The following is a 20786-nucleotide window of genomic DNA, read 5'->3' as shown; positions in this document are numbered from 1 at the left end:
TCTGTGGGTATCTAGGAAATGCTTTGCACTGTGCCTATGCTCCTTCAAAGAAAACGTCGAAAGAGTTTCCTGGATCTCCAAATGGTTGTGCAATATTTTTTATCACTACTATACTCATTAGAAATGTGTTGAGAAGTCAGGTAGGCTTTGGCATATAAGTGTGAAAGGGGTTAAATCAGCCAAATTAGATACCAGTGATTGAAGACATGCAGTTGCTCAAAATCTAGACAGATGTACCCCGGAGTGGGTGTCCAGATGCTTTTTGAAAATCCTACTGAACTGTCATGTATCTGTTTAAGAAACTGAAGACCCTTATGATTCTGGCACCAAATATACACAGCTTCTTTTAGCAGTCTTAAAGTGAAGTTAGTTTACAGATGCAGTAACATCTTTCCATTCAGGTGAACTATAAAAACTTGGTAAGTTTACCAAAGCTAGGTTACCAAAGTAACTAAGTATAGTTACCAGTTTTAATAACTATAGTCCCTCAAATTTCTTGATTTCAAGGCTATTTTGGTTACCTGGTCTTGATTTTGTATATGGTGGAGACTATGAGCACTCCTTGCAGGGAATCCTATTTATTGCAAAACCAAAGGACTACCGTAGCTGAGACTGCGTGTAGATGAAGACTTGCCCAACAATACAAGATGAATGGCAGTATTGTTTGTGCTGATGTTGACTGTTGTGGTATGGGTTCCAGCAGTATGAGATCACAGCTGACCTTGCTGAAATGTTAAGCTCAGCTTTCTCTAATTTATGCACAAGGAAGTCACCTAAACCAAAAGCAAATTTAAGTCAGTTCAGTCTGGTCAGTGTCCAGAACTGTGACAAGCGCAAAGAACGTGCATCGCTTTTCTTTGAGACAGGCAGGATTTCTGGAGCTCTTTGCTAGTCAGCCTAGCTATCTTTCTGGTATAATGTGGCCTTATAATGCAAGGCAAAAAATGGGCCTTGGGCTTCTGATGTCTGAATACAAGTGTTTCTCCTTAATATCATACAATACATGAAAGGAAGCATCAGGAAGGAAATATACCCTGTAGCATCATTCTCAAGGGAAGGTATACTTCCACAAAATGAAAATAAATGAGTTGGTATTATGATAGTCTAATACTGTGATGTTATGTACAACAGATGCATTTTTCTGCTAAGGGTTTAATCCCTTCAGGCCCATTAAGCAAGGGGAAAAGTTTAGAAGGGATGCTGTTAAAAGAAGACATTAATGCACCTTTAAAAGAAAGTAGTTGGAGCACAAATCGCAGGAGAAATACAGTACAAAATAGTGAATGAAATATTTATACTTTCCACTGAAGCTGAGTTTATGCACTTGAGGGAGAAACCCTGTTGAGATGGGTCTTCCCCTTTGTTCTGTATCTATTTTTCCAATTGCTCAGACACAGCTGTTGCTTTCACAATCACTCTGAGGTTGATTAGATTAGAAATCATAGGCCTGCCTGCTCAGCATGGCCGATGACACACAGAAAGCCTAGATATATTCTAAGCATGTAGTCTGGGTAAAGGAGATTTCTTTTCGTGTGCTTCAAGACATATATTGGTTCTTCAAAATTTAGTGGGACTGGATCAACTTTCCTGTCTTATTCTAAACAGAGCAAGTTAATACGCAATGTAAGGCTTGTATACGTTCATGGGAAATCTCACTTGAGGGCCAAATATGCAACTAGGATAACTTGGCATAGGTTCACTGACTTATCCAAGGCCCATGACTCTCACATTTATGTACCATTACTTTTAATTATATTTGTTCAACGTGAAGCAAAACTGCATAATAAAAAAGCTGTGAAAGCTTTTTTGGGAAGACTTTCCAAAGCAGATGGTGGAGAAAGGTGCCTGGCTTGAGAGTAAATTTTGCGCCTTTTAGAGCCCTCTATTTCTCTTTGGACTTTGACACCGAGATTGCTTATACAGGACCATTCTCCTTTTAAAACAATTATTTATGGTTACTAGAAGAACATTATTTATTTTCAAATAGCTTCTAAAAGAAGAGCAAAATTCAAAAGCAATTTTGTGCCTTGTATTCTGCAAAAGGGTTCTCATGTTTTCTCTACATGGCTCATTTCTTCCTAGAGGGTGTTTTCCAAACGCCAACCTCCTATTCAGTCTCATTTATACTAGCTACTGGAATTCAGCTACCTACGTCCCTTGCCGCAACTACAGCAGTTGCCTAAATGGACAAAGTGAAGAAAGGGTGTTGTTTGGGGTTTTGTTTTCGTTGGTTGGTGAGGTTTTTTTAACCTTAATTTACTGCAATTTGCAAATTTGGTATTTGATATAAAGGGCAAAATGATCTTGGCAAGGTGTCCTTCTTGCGTTTCAGTTTCCTGAACTGTTTTTCAGCTCGCAGTTTTATGATCTGATATAATGCCTTTACCTGCCTTTTTCATAGCTTTTCATTAAAACACACAGATCTCTTGGGCATTCACATTAGCTCTTTCATACAGAACATTTGATACTCTTGTTTTTTTGCTTAGGAGCGGCCTTTGTTTTTCAGGTTTTTTAGATTTATTTTAATAAATAGATTTAGATTTTTTATATTTTTAGATAAATCTGAAGGTGCAGAGGTGCAAGGCATATTTCGCAATCCCAGAAATGAGTAAGCATCTAATTGTTCTGAAATAATTTTACAAGGAGTAGCAGTAACATGCTTTATGCATGCCTATTTCTTAAATATATGACTAAGCTGGACTGGACATTAGAGAAGATAATTTGCACAGAAAGTCTTAAAATTGTAGCCCTCGGGAATGATTTGGGAACATGATCAGGGGTCCACTGAAAAACGTTTTTATTTGTAGTGTCAAATCAAGAGCATATGTAACAGTGAAAACCATTCCTTGAGAACTGTCAAATCCAATCTTTCTTTGTTTTGCTGCATTAATGAGTAATCGATATATAAAGAAAGGAAATGTAGTAATTCCCCCTTGAAAAGATCCTCTGCTCGCTATTTCAGTAATATCTAATGCTTATAGAGCCTTTTTCTTCCTCAAAATGTGTTAAAGATGTGAACTTATTTAATCCCCCCATGTTAGTTTATTTAATCCATCCAACACTTCACTGAGACTGGTAGTTATATACTACTATTTCTGTCCAAGAGGGAGGAGAGGGCGGGTGACTTAGGTTGCTTCATTAACTTTTTTGTGGACAGGAAAAAGGGGCACAGTTGGATCCCATTTTAGAACTAAGGATTTCCTGATTTTCAGTCTTCTGTTTACACAACTGCATTGCGCTGCTCTGACTTGAACTAAGTATTCCCTGGCTTAGGGGACCAAGGTGGTGTAGATGTAATCAAGATGTCCAAGTTTGTGTATCTCCCGTAGGCACATCCGTACTTTGTTAGCTGTTACATGAAGCTTCCTGAAAATCATTTGGTATTGTCCAAATGGATCTCATAGTCATGGATCCATTGCCTACTGGTTAATTTACGACATTGTATCTTCTCCGTGATTTTAAATCACAACGCCATAAGATACTGAACTTTGGTATTTCTTTTACTGTTTTGAACTGAAAGGTGCTTTGAGACATTTGCGAACGATGCATTGTAAGGACAAGGTAGCATTTTCCGTGTTTACTTCTTCTTAGAACTTTTTCCTTTCTAATATTAAGGATGCTTTTTCAGGGTGGAACACAGGGAATTTATTGTGTAACACCTGTTTAACAAAAGAGGGACTTGATTAATTTCCCACTCATGGTGCTGAGAATGTTCCCCTTTGTTGTCATTTTCTCAGGGTTATTACTCATTACCCTTATTCATTCTGCTTTGATAGAGGTAAATAGCTTTTAATTCCCCCTGCCCCCAAACCTTCTTAAAGTTTCCTTTGACAGCTTGTTGTAATTATGCCCCTCATTGAAGACACAGTCATTATTCTCTGTTGCCCTGAACAAGATTATTTAAGGCTCGTTTTGGATTTACTCTGTGCCTGTATGTTAAATGTATTTCCCTGAAAAATAGAAAATAGCAATATAGGAGCAGTGCGAGACAGTGGTAAATGTGCTACTGATCACAGCTTGTATGTAGTTGGAGGTATTTCAGTGAACATAAGCAATGCCCTTGTCATTACAGTACACAAAAAAAAAAAAAAAAAAGAAAGAAAAAAAAGTGAATGCCAAAAGGATACAAGCAAGAAACTATCCAAGCTTGCTGTAAAACCTGTTACTGAGTAATTGTTACATACAGTTTACTGTTGAGCTGTCACTGTATCCTCAGCTTTAATAAAATATGAGCCAATTTTTTTCTTTTTGCTATATCAGTAGTCTTCTTTTGGAAGGTATCCGATGGCATTATGAATGTTATTCATAACATTATAATATTGCATTGCGACATTATTACATCCTCATTTTCTCCACTTCAGCTCCCCAGACATAACTTACTTGGCAAAATTAACAAGTTCTTGGGAGTGTCAAGATTCTTGCTTTGCTACAGGCCTTATTGTTACTGAGACACCCCAGTGCCGAGGCATTTAACGAATAGCTCAGACCATTCCTGAGAGGCAAGGGAAGAGGGCACTGGTTCTTCATTTCATGTCTTCTCTCCTTTCCCTTACAAAAGGGTGCTGCTTGGTAAGGCTCTGTTCCTAATTGCTAAGGCTGTTAATTCTCCAACAGACCAGGGAGCAGGGTTAGTTCCAGAAACATACGTTTGCCCTTAAATGAACTTGAATGCACTTCAGTAACTATAATACACTAGGCCTTCCGTCCAGAAGAAAAAAAAAACCCTAACGCAGTCGTTATGTACTTGCTTTTTTTATATATATAAGTGATCACAGTTGAATTATCAGCTCTTTTAGAAGCTGCAGTCACAGGTTTTCTAGCTGCACTGCATCTCATCTAAACAGATGCTTTTCATTTGGAGATAGCAGGTATCTTTTCCATATGTCCTTAATTATAGGATGTCTTCTTGCCTTCTCCCTTTTATGTTAGAAATGGATAATGTTTTGGTATTCTAACAATCTTAAGCTATTTAGTAGTAGTCTGATTCATTAAGATATTGGCATTTCTAGTTATTTGAAAACAGTAACATGATGCAAGGAATGCTACAGAGATTTAAGGGAAACAATAGTTACTTTACAAATGAATAATGAACACTAGTTCCTAGAGTATCTTCAGCTACGCTTTCATATTATGAAACTCTTTGCTTTATGACAACTGTATTCCTGGCGGGGTGTGTTTTCAAACACAGAGACCGTTTTGCCTGTAAATAATCCATACAGAAATGAGGGCATGTGCATAGCTTTTTAACTGGATATATTCAGTTAAAACAAAAAAGATGAAGTTTCTATAATGACATATCCCAGGTAAAGCACGTCTACCTTGGAAAGTGGGTAGCCGTATTTTTACAAAATCTGTGTTAGACATAGGTGGTAGGTGCAGACAATAGATATAGACTTACAAAATGTACTTGTATAATTTACTTATTCCTGTTACTTTTTGCTTTATCTAAGCCACAGAAGGTCAACACCTGCGTAAAGATACATGTTGGAGGAGATCATTCTTGTTGAAAAAGAAGAGGCTGAATAGGGATCGAGAAACAAAACTGGGAGTATTATGGTGGTCTAACCTTGACACAGTTTGTGTTTGCTGGCTAGGACCCAGGGTCCATGGTGTATTGCACTTGCTGCCTGCCTGATGTAGACCTGCTGCGAGCAGCAGTTGTTTACTTGGGATTTCTGGATGTCTGTAGCAGAGGCTGCCAGAGCACCAACAAAGCTCCCGAAGCAGCAAAGCAGTAGCTTGCACCACAAATGGTGAAATACCACCCTAGCTAGCAGATTTGGCAGATCTGCATTTGCTCTAGGACCACCCTTCCTGTAGAAGTTTACTTGTGAACTGTATAGCTACATGCATTGTGTGTGTTGAGACGTGTAACTTCCAGATGTACATATGAGTCTGTGATTTACAGTAGGGTCTGTGTGAATAATTACAACTGTTGTGCATGCACACAGATTTTTGCAGGATGTTTCCAAGAATTTTGAACAAAAAGGACACAGAGCCAGTGCATATTTCAAAGATATCATCATCTATACGTGTGTTTCGCCTTGCTTCTTACAGTCTGACATCCTATAATTGGGAACAATCCCAGTCCAAGAAAGAAAATGAGAAATAGTGCAAATAATGCAGACTCTTTTTTATTGTAATGGTCTGCACATGCCAAATTTAAATGTGCACACAGATGCCACTGAAATTGAGATAGATCCAAATCCAACTCATGCCTTTAGCCTAGCAAACACTTTCCCATTTCCCAAGAGAACATGAAATCCCTCACTGAATATGAGAGATTGTACCTTAAAAATTATTTCAAGTGATTATATTTATAGGCTGTTTATGAGGCTCATTACTATGTACATGAGCACATAAATGAAATTAGCCTCACCAGAGGCGTTTATCCAAGAACACACAGGATGTCTGCAGCAGAGCCAGGAACCAGAAGATATCTTCCAAGTTTAGTCCAATATCTTAACCACAATGCTATTTTTGCTTACTTGAGTCCCACTGTACTCCATTAGCTACCAGAAATCCTCTGCTCTCTCTTTCTGAACAAGATGACGTGTGGCTTGTGTGTTCCTCCCCATTATATTAAGACATCTCCACAAGAATATGCGCCTGTGTCATCAGTCAAGATCACTGCTTCTAAATGACTGTAGCAAATAGCAAAAGAAAACAAAAGGCGTATGTAAAGTAAGATACTCGAGATCTTTTTAAAAAGAGAATCTCATGCTTCTGCTACAAAGAAATACCCTATTCAGAGAAATCCATTACCCAATTTAGTATGGAGGGGATAATCTACTCTGGATGTTAATCCTTTGGAGTCTATTTTAGCTCTCTATTTCGTAAAATTATTGCTTCATTCTCTGATAATTTTACAATTCAGTATCATTAATTTTATATATAGAAAAGGATTGATGGAACTGCTTATTGTTAAGGTTTCCCATCCTTTCCCATTAAAAATCTTTCTTTTCAGTTGCTGTAAGAGTAGGACTAAGTTTACTGAGCAAGAAGATTGAGATTAGCATGCGGGTCCGAGGCTTGGAGCCGTACCCGCCTGTCAAGGCTCAGTGGGCCCCTCTGCTGCCAGGACATCCACGGGGCTCGCTGCTGCAGTTCGGTGGGCTGACCCCACAGGGGAGGACAGGCAGGTCTTGTTGCTGCCGGTTGTTCTGTTAGCTTGGTGGCCGAGGCCTGTTTGAGAAGGAGCTGCAGGTTTTCATGTTGTGGAGGAGCCATGGCAGGGGTGGCTTACTGGAAGCCCTCAGTTTACGTACGAGTTGGGACCAATGAGCGTATGTCTCCTGGTGGGCTTTGAGCTGGACTCTGCCATATGATGCCCAGTATTCTGAAAATGTAGGCCCTTCCTCAAAACGAGCACCAAAACCCAGTGCTGACTTTTTAGTTGATTTTGCCTTAGTTGCCTACCTGTTAACTGGAGATTAACATAGTTCTCTATCTCCTCAGGTGTTAGGAAGATAAATTTACATGTATTATAAAGCACGCTGTCACTGTAGTGAAAAACACCTGCTCGAAAGTCTATGCAAACATTAATAATTCTGTCTTCAGAGCAGAGTTTGAATGCTGTACAGTAAACATGGTATGGTATTAAGAAGTGATGAGAAAATAAAATTTGAAATATTTTGTCATTTGTTTAGCAATGCCCATCCAACACTGAGAACAAGGCAGGAGTGCCTCACATTAGAATTAGATGTAATTCTGCAGATTTTATTCTAACAAAGAGTCTCAAGGGGGTAGTTAAGGTGGAATAAGCAGTCTTAATTCTGGTACTCCAGAAATTTTAGCTGTTTACTTTGTAACTTGTCTTTTAATATGCTTTCTGTTGTGTTATATAAAGCGACTCAGGTGGAAATTTAGAAGCTCCGTCAGGCTAATGTAGAAATCCTAGTATCATATTCCAGAAATCCCGGGCTTGGTACGACACCTCTTTGCCGGCCAAAAGGAACTGGTATTCATGCTGGCAGATGTGCAACAACCGCCAGCTCGAAGGAGGAGGCCAGAGCTGGGGACTGGGCACTGGAGGCATACCGGAGCCACACACCGAGCAGAGCCACAGGCGTTGTGGCTCCTAGGGGAGACGGAGCGAGTGGCAGGCTGTGCAGCTTGCACAGTCCGCTGCTGGAAGTGGTTTTTAATAGCTGGTTCAGGAAACAGTTGCGATGTTTTAAGAGACAGTTCCGCTGAACCGGGTCAAACGGCTTCCAGACAGTCCTGTGGGACCGAAGTGTGCAATGGCACCCTGTCATCTACCGGCCTACTTGGATCATGGGTTACGTGTGTATAAGTGTTTGTATATAGAAAGCCGTCCATCATATCGGTTCGGAGACGGTCCTTTTTAAAGCAGCACATTGGAATTTAGAGTCTCTGTTTTCATTCATCTTTATAGGAGTTATACAACTAAGTATCCTGATTTTTTTTTGCCTTGCTGGTTATTGCTGTTACAAGGCTAGCTCTTGAACTAGGTGTTATTGTGTTTCCTTCATGTAAGGAGGAGGCAACTAAATTATTGCATAAAATTAGAGATGTAAATACTGTGACGTTCATATGCTGCTCTTTGTAATGTTGAAGAACAAGTGAATGACTTGCTGTCAGAGTGAGAGCACGGGATCTCTGTCACCCTTCTCTTATAGCCCAGAACTTAATAATAGAAAAGACCAATTCAGAGAGGCATGCAGAGAGGGTCTTTCATTTGCCCTGTCGTTCTTCACTACTGTTTCCTCCTACTTGATCTCTCACTTTACACCTAAGACATGTTTCTCTTGCTGTTTGAAGAGTGCTGAGTAGAGATTGGCTCTTATCTAATATTATTTAGTGTTAACTCCCCTTTTCCACTCAGACTGCAATGACTGCTTTAGGGTCATGCGGGTGAAAATGAGAACGTGTGCTCCACAGGTAGTTGAGTCACTGAGCCCAAAGTGTCTGCTCTTTACTGCAAACAGTTTTTTTCTTTTATTGCAAATAGAAATCTCAGCTGCCAAAAGAACCACCTGCATATAAGCATGCAGGTAGTATAGTGATGGTTGCTACATGGTACACATTAGTATTCCAGTCTGAATGATGCAGATGTTTAGGGACTTGCAGTGGCTGTAAGGTGACCCAGAGTTGCTAGAACGACAAGGAGTTGGGACAGTGCTATGGGGCATTTATTAGTATTATGATACTTCGGAAACAAGAGCTAAGGACTTGCTAAGAGCTGACATTTGCAGCCAAAATATGTAACGCCTGAAGAAATGCAAAAGCAACCCTTATTAATATTGGCTTTTCCTAGCAGTAAACTTGAAATATGATGATAGTCTGTAAGCGTGTAATGCCTCTTTCCAATTAAAAGAATGTGCCTAGTACCATGTCTAAGCAGGGGTCCAGCAGTGAAGGACAGCACGTACAACTAAAGTAATCAGCACAGTGTCAGATGAAAAGGAATCAAGAAAATGGTTGATGGTTGATGTAGCTCTTGGCCACAACCCTAACTGAACCATTAAATATTTAATTGTGTCCTGAAGCCTCATTAACTGGGGTTCGGTTGTTAGACCAATAGGAGAAGCAAACTGTAGAATCAAGAAATTTTGACAGAACTGCCATAAATGCAGAGGCTTTAAAGCAGACAAACCAAGCCCAAGAGCTTGTAGCGTGGTCCCAGCTGTTGAGATAGGAATTATGAACGTGCAGAGAGGAAACAACCAAATGCATCCCTCTCTGTCTCCTGGCTGTTGCTCAGTGAGGTAATCACTTGCCTCTTCTCATACCCAGTACTAAAATTTGTTTGAAAGAGATCAAGGAAATATGAAGACTGCAGATGGTGTCTGGAGATTGTTATATATCATTACACAGGCAAAAACAATGTTAAAAAAGCATTAAGGTTGCAAAGTCAAGTGTTCAAAAGGTATAAAATTACAGAGTAATGGTTGTCTATGCAGTTGTAATGGGCTTCTCTGTGAACACTCATTATCTTTTTATTATTCATTATAATTATCTCATTACTCATTAACCTTAAATGTGGGATCACATGGAATTTTCCCCCTTGTTCTTTTAATTTAATTTATGTGTGAAAAAGGTTTTAGCTTTTAAAAAAAAGAACCTGAAAATGCCATCCCATGGCATATTGACAAATGGATTGTCAGCAAGGTTGAAATCTTTCTATTTATCACAGAGACATGGAGAGAGTCTGGGGCTGGATCACTTTGCAGCTGGGCGTAGATGATTTTTGTTGACAACAGAGGAGTAGTCAACGTCAGGAATTTGGGGTTTACAGCCAGGATGCGGAGGAGAAGGGCTGTCCTCTTCTTTCCTCATACATATCTCTGGCCCTTCCATTCTCGCCCATTTTGGCTCCTCTCTTGTCCTGTCTAGCCCCTCAAATCAATTCAGCTCTTCTTAACTACCTAGTTGCCATCGCTGCTGCTTTTTCATTTTTAATTTTACTTGATTCTTAATCTCATGTGCCATTTTGCACAGATATTTCCAGCTCCCCATTTGATTCTTCTCCACTCTAGACTGTAATACTTGCTCACCCTGGGCTCCTTTTACAGCACCATTGCCTTGATGTATTGTCCTTGTCCCCCCCTATAACCTAGGCATATCCCCCTTTTACTCTTCAGTCTCCTTTTGTGCTCCCTCCTCCACAGCTCCTCATCTCAGTGAGTGATGGGCAATACCCCAACACTGCAGCAGTATCGTAATTGCAAAAATAATGCAATACCCCACAGTACTACCAGAGTTAGGTGCCAGCATCTCCTGCCATGTCTGCGATCCACACCTCGTGCTGTGCTGCTCAGGTGAGACCAGCGCTGCTCTGCGCAGCTCCTCTTTCTGTGCGCACACTTCCCCACAGCTAAGATGCGGGTAGATGCCGTTCCCTGTCTGTCTGCAGAGCTGGGAGGGAAGCGGGTATAGAAACTCCAGGGAGGTATTTGCTGAGCATGCAGGGACTATGCAATTTCAAATGTTTCTCATGTGGCCAAATCTGGAAAGTTTTCACAAGAAAGGCAAAAGGCACATCCCTAGCAGGAAGAGTCACCCGTCTGGGCAAATTTCAGGTCCCTCTTCCTCATATAGTAAGAAACCTTGCCTTCCTTTGGGCTCCTTCCAGCCACTGTCCAAGGAGAAGAAGCTGGATGAGCTTGGACATTTTTGCCTACATTTGGCACCACTTTATTCCAACACAGGAAAAAAACCTCATATCTTTCTTGAGAAACAAGAAAAGGACAAAGGGTTTGGCTGAAATCTCTCACCATGAATTCAAAGGGAGGATGTGATCTACAGGATGGAAATACTCAGCTGAAATGGTAGAGCTCTGACAAACCAGTAGTTCACTCAAATGAATGTCTGATATCATGGGAAATGTCAAACCCCCATAGTGACAAAACACTACTGGCCCTTCTGGTAAAACATTCAAATAAGATGACTAGCACAAAGAAATATCTATTGCTAAAATACAACTCCCAAATTAAATGAAACTAAGTTTTGGTTTTTTCGCTCCTACAACCTCTTCAACAGTACAGGCACATCTACCTTTGTGTGGTGGGAATGTACCAAATGGCCAAACCACAAATTATCTGCAAGATGAATTTGTGTCAGTATTTCAGTTGGAAAACTCTATCAAAAGATTAGTATTTCACTCTTACTCGCTTTTAGTGTTTTCTCCTTGTCATTCTTACCCTGTTGTATGGGAGGTGAGAAATCTTTGGCAAAGACTGTTTTTATGTTTTTAAGCTGATATATTTTGCTGCTGTAGGATCCTGAAAAGACAAGCGTGTTGATGTCAGGGGTGTGCAACTTGCAATTGTGAGGAGAAGGGAAGCTGTGTACATCTATACCTAGCAGAAACTTCTTTAAATCCCTTTATTGAAAAGAAGTCAGTAAGAGGTGAGATTGATTGGATCCCCAGTTTATGAGATCCAATTCTTCCCCTATTAATGAACTTAATACCCTCACCTTCTACTATGTTTAAAACTCCCTAACTCTGTCCACAACCCTGCTGAGGCACCTCGGCTGACATGAATTTAGATGTTTATGGCACGCAGTGCTTTCTCCTCCCTTCTAGCAGGATGGATTTCCAAGTTAAAAAGAATAGCTCAGTGGTATCTATTCGCCCCCCCCCCCGCCCCGAATGTTTTCATTCTGCATTCAAAGAACTGTGGCATAAGTAAGAAAATATCAGTGGAGCCTAAACCATCTGTGACTGAGGAATCAGGGCAACCAAAAAAAAATGGAGAAAAGGTTAAGAAAAGGAAAGTAGTTGTGCTGGCAAGATAGGGGTTAGGTGGGGACAGGAATGAAGAGGAGACAAAACGGATGAAGGATTTCAGAGTAAAAACGATTTGGGAATAGGATGTTGGGAGAGGTGAATAGGGTAGAACAATAGGGAAGAGCATTTGCTGAATGTGAATAGAAATCATTATAAAGTTTCCACCATCTCCTAATAAAAATACAGTAGCCTTGAGATCCTGTGCTTTATTAAAAACTCCAGCTGGAATATATAAAAGAGGGCAGGCAAATTATTCTCAAAGCAGATAACTTTTAGATGAAGGAGAATGTAGAGATTTGATGAGATTTTTTTTGAAGGCAAAAGATATTTGACGAACAAGACTGAAGAAAAGATGCACCGGGGAACGGAGGAAGGAAAAGAAAAAAAAATGCTGGAGGAAAAAAAGAGGGAAGATTTGAGCTATAATTAGCATTTGTCTGTTTGCAGGAAATAAATGATCTCTTACCCAAAGAATTTCTCTGGTACAGGAAAGTGGCAGTCCTAACTCTGTTTTTGTTAGATGTCAGGTATCACCCTCCCTTTTGTTCTGGGAAGTTGACAAGTATAGGATTGGGAGGTTAAGCATTTCTACAGTGTGCTCTGTTCAGAATGGGCTTGGTACTGTTTAATGGACAATGAGCTATACTGCAGCTGACAAAATACAGATTTCCTGAACCAAATATATTCAGTTCAATACATTTTCTTTGGTTATGATGGACAGTAATCTGGCGTGACATAAGGTTTGATTTTGCACGGCAGGTTGCATTGGTTCTGTGGTAAATGGAAGCTGTCCATTACAAAAAATGCCATTATCCCTATAAAAGAGTGAACTGATTTGAAAAATGGAGAATTGGTTCGAGTCTCTAGCTTACCTGCATGTGGAACTTTTTACCCAACTCCGAGGTCTGTACTTCTCCATTTGCTATGCATTTTCTCCCTATCTGGGCGAGACAGAATTTGAGAGCCGGAAATTCCCCCTCTGTTGGGAATCGTTATGCGCAATCTTTTGATTCCATATTTAGTGGACACTTATAATTTTTCTTGTAATGTCACGGGGAAGCTTTACACGTTGATAACAAGGCACTAGAGGTCCTAGTAAGTGTTTTTATGTGCTTTCCACTTCACTTCCCGATTGTGTTTAGGTGAAAAGAAGAAGAATAGCATTTTTTTACGGTTGAAGATTACAGTTTTTCATAACCTGTGTTTTTTCTTTGTTTATAAAATACTTCGGACTGAATAGACTCTGAATTACTGTAGGGCTTATCAGTGCAAGCTAAAGTGCAGATTGCTTTTCCCAGTCATGAATTTCAATTAAAAACAAAGAACTGATGAACACATTTCCCTAGAGACTGATTTAAATAGTGGTATTTCATCTGTATAATTCCTAAACGATATTTTCCTACATGTGTAGAGAAAAAAGAGAATTTTTGCTTAAGATATTTTTGAAAACATGTTATAGACTTTTTTTTAGACTTTGATTTTTCCTTTTTCAGGGTGACCAAGTAGCGAAATTTTAATTGCAGCTGTGTCAAGGCAGAATTTATATGAAAAAAATAAAATAAAAAATCAAAATTTGAACTAAACTAAAAAAAAGGCCATATTTTTGAGATTTCATGAAGGCCATAAAATCTGCAGTAGTCATAATGAAAAGTTATTTTTACAAACACTTTTGAATGAAGTTTTGGGCTAAATTGCAAGGATAGTGCCGTAATTGTACTGCATTTTAGAAGGGTGTCTATTAGCAGATGAAATAGAAATTATTACCAAAGGCTCCTTCAGGCCTTACTTACAGCCAGCATTAGATGAAGGGTTATTTAGTGGGCAAATAAGCCTGCCAGATATGAAAGAGACAAGAAGAAATGTGTCTTGGCATGCTGGGGAGGATAAGTTTGGAGAAAGCAGAAAGTATTATATTTGATAGTGATGGAATGTAGCCTGAGATGACCCTCTATTCTTGCCTATTGTTAACTTTTTCCCATGAAAAAAAATGCCACAGCCTGTGAGTTCTCTAACAGCAGCTGTCTGGATGGTGGAAGAACAAGCTGTTTACATACATTATTACAGATTTCTGATGATGTGTTGTTTTGGTGCCCTACCAAAATCGACGTTCCCCTGTGGTACTGTAAAAACATGGAGGTTGTTCTCGCCACAAAGAGCCTCCAGTCGAAGCTCGTGAGACAGAGCCAGAAGGGAGGGAGAAGGAGAAGCGGTTTGTCCAAGGTCACGGCATAGGTCAGGGGCAGCACCAGCAGGAAAACAGGACCCAGACCTCTAGTCTTTCTGGGCTTACGTAAATAGGGGCATTTACCAGCGTAATCGCTCCCGGGTAAGAATGCCCACAGGAGGCGTTACGCGGGTATCTCTCCAGCTGTAGTGGAGGATGCTGGTGCAATTACGTCGGTAAACTTTCCCAGGCAGATGAGCTCCTGCTCCTGGGCTTTAACCACAATAGCCCCATTGCAAGGAGACCTTCTGCCAAGGAACGTTGTTGGAAATTTAGCAAGAGGAAGGAAAGAAAAAACAAAACAACCCTCACTTCAATTAGAGGAAAAGATAATTCCTTTCAAGTTGAGAGGCTTGACTCCTGCTGGCCTTTGTTCTTAAGCTTACCCTCGCTGTAATTTCATAGAGCAACTTGAATAATGCCAGTTTGTTCTGTGATTACCCTCAGCTGGAGCACAAAATTAATATCTCACTAAGTAATTCAGTACGTGATGGGTGAACATTTAGTTAAATGTGCCCTAAAAAGCTAGGATTTGCCATGTTCGCTGGAACTCTCTCAGTGACAATTAATTGCCTGTGTTCTTACGTGTTTATGAGTCTCAGTAAACAGGCGGCATATTTACGTCTCCCCATTACCTTCAGAAATAAACTTCCTTACGAAAAAAATCTCATCTTCCCTGATTACAATCTGATTTTAAGTAAACAGAGGGTGGGGAAAGTGGCTAGTAAGCAGGACTTTGGAGAGAGGAAGGTGGGATGTGGAGAATTTTCTCCCTCTGAAATCGTACCACATCTAATGCTGGTAGTATTAAGTTAATATGCTGCAAGAGTGAAATGGCCTTGGTTAGTCCTCTTACTGTTTGGAGGTTTGTTTGCCCTTTTTATCCTAAGAGTTTAGACTGAAGAACAGACACAGTATTTACTAACTTGTGATGTGGAGCTGCTATAGAAAATATCACCTTTGAAAGGCATGTCTTCTAACCTGTGCAAAATCCTGGTGTTTTCTGAAAGCCCTAAATTATTGATGTGGGATGCTATTTAAGGGTACAGCAGTGATGCACTACAGTCAATGGTCCTCTCCCGTTTCTTCATGTTGCATTTCTCTGCCATTGCACCGCTTTCTTTCCTCATGAACCTCCACCAGAACTGAAAGGAAATACCAGTCCTTCTTCCCATCAGTCGTATGTGCTTCGGCCTTTACCATGCAATGAGGGTTTGTGAGGAGAGTGGAACCCACCGTTCTTTGCGACAACTGGGGCGTCGCCGCTGACTGGTTATGTTACTTAATTCTCTTCCACATCACAGAATGAATTAACGCTTGCAAAGCGTTCCGAGATGCGTAGGAAAGAGACTCTAGACAAAAGAATAAGATAATATTATTTACTTTGGTTGTATCCATTAACATCTGCAGAAAGAGGACTTTAATGCATAACTTTGGGCTGTCTCTACAACTGGCTGCTAGTTTCATTTGGTTGTGCAGGTAAGAGATTGTATCAGATGGAAGACACAAACAATTGGTAGCAGTGAATATTCACTGTTGTTCACTTTTCCCCAAAATTTTTCACTCTGCTGCTGTCTGAAGATTTCCTTTAGGATTGGGCCTTTATGTAAAAGTAGACCAATGGAAGTACCTGAACCATAGTATTAAGATAGAAGATGATAAAGTGAAAAATAATGAAAGCTAATGACAGACAGATGGCAAGCCTTTGCTGTTGTCCAAAATCTCATACATTAACTCTTTCAGATTTACTCTGGGCCATCTGCAGCTCTGCCTAATTCTAGACTTTGTGGTGCTGTGCTGAAGTGTGGAGGGCAAACCTGGCCCATTTTTCATGCAGGTGGGAGGTGTGCGTGTGTGGGGAAAGCCACCCTCGGTGGTATTTGGTCTCTTGTGAGAAGAGGACATCAGAACATGGTGGCATCCCCCACCTCAGAGAGATTTTGTCGATCCCAGACACTTAATGCTGTCGTTGTTAAGCTAAGTGTTTTGTTCCTCTGTGTCTTTTTTTCCCCACCTCCTCCACGGTTATCACATGCTTTACTGATGGTTGCACCAGGATGTATCACTTGTTAGAAATTCAGTTAGCTATCCTTAGGCAAATCAGCTTGATTAATGAACTATTAAATAGCAAGATTCTGTGTTCATCAATATAGTTTTAAGGTACCTGGACTGAAGGAGCTGACAGATCTAGAAATAAAATCAGTATTCTTCTTGTAACCCATTGTAAACAAGCTGTCAAGCATCACTGTGGTCTCCTTTGAAATAGCTTTAATGAGTAAATAGAGAGAATAAAAGCAGAAAGACAGTGTCAAAAATGTAAGCCCAAGATAATTGTTGTTCTTTTTTTTTTTCTTTAACCTATTATATTGCTTTAGGTGGTGGTAGCTGTATTTCTGCTGCCAATGAGCAAATTTTCCCTAGTCCTGACTTAGACCATTTCGACATAATTTTGTCAAAAGTTAATACTTCTAGAATACATATTGCTGCTTTTCAAGAGCAAGGAGCTAGAAAATGTTGGAATTGCTCCCTGATTCTGCTACCTGTGACTTTCGTAGGATAGGTAAAAAGCTTATTTAAAAAACAAAAAAGGAAAAAAGTGTATGTAGAATTGTATTTTAGCAAAGAAGAGCCCCTGAATTACGTTCTCCTACTAAGTGTCCGCTTTTTTCTTTTAACTCACTTTTTGTGAATGAAGAAGTCTGCATTTTATGAAAGGTAAAAATACATCCAAACATACGTAATTTCTGTTCTTCAGGCTGCCAGGAGAAGCATTCTTTTTTTCTTCCTGTCGGTTAACTCCAGGGTTTCTTATCCACGGCTTTGGTTGTTGCCGAGTTAATATCCTTTGGGCTCCTGCCTTCGAATGTATTTGGCTGTCTGGTTTACAGTTGATCTGTTCCCATTTATTTTATTTCATTTCTAAATTTCCCATTGAAGAGATCCTTATTGGTCGCCTGTCTTGTGAATCTCCCCCCAGGTCGGTGACACCGGTGGCAGCAGCGCCTTTGCAGGTGCGCTGGGACTTGGCTGGCTCACCGGATTCCCGCGAGTGGGCCTGGCTTGGGCTTGATAATGAGCCTCCAACAAGAGGAAAAAAAGTTGTGAAGTTTGCTCGCTGTTGCTCACTGGGATCGAACAGCTTGTCTTTTCTTTTGAGGAACATTTAAACTTAACACTCGGGAGGCAAACTGCTATTTCAGTTTGCAAGTGGATTCGGTTATTCAAATGCACAGGCCAGAAAATGAAGGGGATTCTATTTAAACAGTGTGCTCCCGAGTCACAGATGATCTTTTTGATGTCTGTATTTTGCAAATGGAAATTTTCCATTTTCCAGCGCTAGCATTTGTTCAGAGGCTGTGTGCTATCTAAATCTGCTTTTGTGGCTGTTCATTTGCATTTTTGCTATGCTATATTGCCTCCTGTCTTCTCCCCTTGGCCCCCCACTCTTTTATATTGAATTCCTATTTTTGCTGCCTCCACTCTGTCTTGCATCTCTGAAGGCTCAATCATGCAAGGTGCTGAGCAGTCTCTGCTGTTTGTTCCGAGTGCTCAGCACCTCGTCAGGTTTACAGGTGAAAAGGGAAATCCAAACCATCTGCATATTTAAGACTTTTGCTGGGAGGGAGCAGGAGGAAGGTGGAGCTGTTACCCACTCAGGTAACAGTCTGGCTTCTCCTGCAGCTCCCGACATTTTCCTAGTTGCGAGAACTGCTGGCGCTACTGGCCAGTGCGTCTGATGGGGGGGGTGTGGAAATCTTGTGTTGAAATTTTATGGCATGATGTGAAATACTTGCAGTAGTCAGGTGACATAGCCAAAATGGTCCTTCCTGGATTTAAAATAATGGCCACAGCAAACCTTGCGTGTTCAGATAGCCCTCTTGGTCAGAATGCGCAGTTTTCTACTTCCTTAGTATTTCTTTTTTGTTTCACCCTGTATACATAGGTTCTTTCTTCCCCCAAACCTGGTTACATCCACTTCTACAAGCAAACCGCTCAGAAAGAAAAACTGCGTTAATATCCTGAGGGAAAAGTGAGAAGGTGGGGAGAGAAGCACAACAACTTAATTCTGGCAGTTGAAAGAACAATCTGAAAGTTGTCAGGCTCAAAGTATCACGTACCGTCAAGTAATCACAGTTCACTTCTGCAGATACCAACCCTCAAACAGTCTATTTCACCCTCGGGGAAAGCAGGGGGGGTGGAGAAAAAAGAGCATAAGCAAGAGTATCGCTGGAGTATCACACACTACCATGAGAGACAGCGTATTTAAAGCTGAGCAGTAATATAAACCACAGGGCTGGGAGCCGGGAATTGCAGGCTTCTCCTCCCATTCCTATCTTTTTTCTTCTCTCACCTCTAGTCTGAGCTTCCGAGGGACCACACGGTACTGGCCAGTTTGGACTTCAGTAGGAATTGAAAATACTCGATAGTTTACCCAACCTGGCCGTTCTTCTGAATCTGTTTCGGCAGGTTTGGAGCTGGGGCAGTGGTGGTGCTCCCTCCACAGTGCTCTTCTGGATGGGCAAAAGCGCCCAGGTAATGCCTGTACAGTGCTCTGGGAACAGAGCACTCGTTTTGCAAAGGTTTTTCTCCTGAAACACGGGGCAAATACTTGTGTAAGAGTGGTACCTTGTTCCTACCTTGTGGCACAGGACTGGTACCTAAATGCCAATAGTTAATAATTATTAATGCCTGGTGATGAAAGCACAGTGTATCTGTGTAGTATATGCAGATATATAGGCAGTATTTTGAGCACGTGTATGCCTTCCCGCACTGCCCATTTGTTTCAGCTGCTTTCTTTTGCTCGTGAGCTAACTAGCTATGGGGCAGTTATAGGAATCCATAACAAAACCCTCTGCTTACGAGAACAGCAAACTGCCGGAGTAAAGCGTGATATTTCCATGTTCCTGTCATGTGCAAGCACGTGCCCACAAACCAAAACACAGCTGGCAAGTCTAATTTTAGCTCTACCAGCCTTGAGAAGTGTCCCTTTAAAGAAATTCTTTTAATAATTCTTTTTTTTCTGAAGCAATTTGGTTGATAATACAGCAGCTGACAGTCCTGCTGCAATACTACTGATGATTTAAATAAAAACAAAAAGAAACTGCTGCCCCACATTTTTTTCCCCCCAGATTTATAAATAGGCAAAGCCACTGTGAAAGGCCCAGGAATTTGATGACGTGTTAAAGGAATAAGTGATTAAAAAAAAGGAGAAACGCTGGGATTTGTGTACAAGAGGAAACATTTTGTTATTCACGCACTTTCTTACCAGTGATCTTACTGTCGCAAGACATACTCTTCCTTTCAGTCTTTCGGAGGACAAATATTTGGGACCGCTGTGCTGACACAGGTCCAGCACGCCTGGGATTTGTGGCAGGTGTGGGGCTGCCCCCCGGGTGCGGGTGCCTCACCTGGCCCTCACCCGGGCCCGGGTGGCTGCGGGGCGGAGGCCGTGGGGCCTCCTGCTGCTGCTGCGGCGGCGGCGGCGGCGGCGGCCGGGGCAGCCCGGCCGTTTTGGGGGGAAACGGAGCCGCGGGTAACTTTTGTGGCACTGTGGTATTTTCACACGTCTGGCTGGAGGCACCCATAAGTCAGGCCGGGCGAGTTTCCTCTTCACCCTCTTCCTCCATTTTGTTCCAACTTTAAATAAACCAAGTCTTATATAAGCGGTCTAACAAAGTATGTATTTAATATGTCTGGCCCCGGGTCGCCTCTCCGCGAAGTGCCGGATGACGGTACGGAGTAGTTTTCTGAGGAGGCCTCGGGGGGGAGGACGACGACTTCCCCGCTCGGCGACCAGGCTCCGTGACCTTCCCCTGCCTCTTTCTTAAAAAAAAAAAAAAAAAAAAAAAAAAAGCGCGTCGTGGTGCTTCTCTCTCCCCACCCCCACCCCCCCGCCGTTAGGATTTCCCGAGTCCCACGGCCGCTTTTCGGCGCTCCCGGCTCCGGCGGGGGCGCGGACAGCGGGGCGCGGGCGGCCGCGGGACCGGGCGGGGCGGAGCGGGGCGGGGACCGCGGCGGCGGCGGGGCGCGGAGAGGCGCGGGGAGCCGCGGGCGCGGTGGCGGGGGCGCGGAGGCGGCCGCGCGGCCTGCGCCGGCCTCCCGGGGGAGCGGCGCGCCGAGGTCCCTCCCACCGGCGGCGCGGCGCGGAGGGGGTTTGAATGAAAGACAGGACGAGCCCGAGCACCATGTCACTCCGTGAGGGAGGCAGCGGCAACTAGGCTGGGGAAGGCTCTTCCCTCCCCCCCCTTTTTTTTTCTTTTCTTTTTTTTTTCCTTTATTTTTCCCTTTTTTCTTTTTTTTTTTTTT

The 20786-nt window shown here is 41.7% G+C and overlaps 1 protein-coding gene across 1 annotated transcript in view; it reads left to right on the top strand.

Annotated features, from left to right (window-relative positions):
- Nucleotides 1–20786, top strand: part of RBMS3 (RNA binding motif single stranded interacting protein 3) — a 711967-nt gene that overhangs the window by 244701 nt on the left and 446480 nt on the right. The window lies entirely within an intron of this gene.

This window comes from Calonectris borealis, chromosome 2, assembly GCF_964195595.1.
Source record: "Calonectris borealis chromosome 2, bCalBor7.hap1.2, whole genome shotgun sequence".
Lineage (NCBI taxonomy): Eukaryota > Metazoa > Chordata > Aves > Procellariiformes > Procellariidae > Calonectris > Calonectris borealis.
The sequence above is the reverse complement of the archived record's forward strand: the minus strand, read 5'-3'. Positions and strand labels throughout refer to the sequence as shown.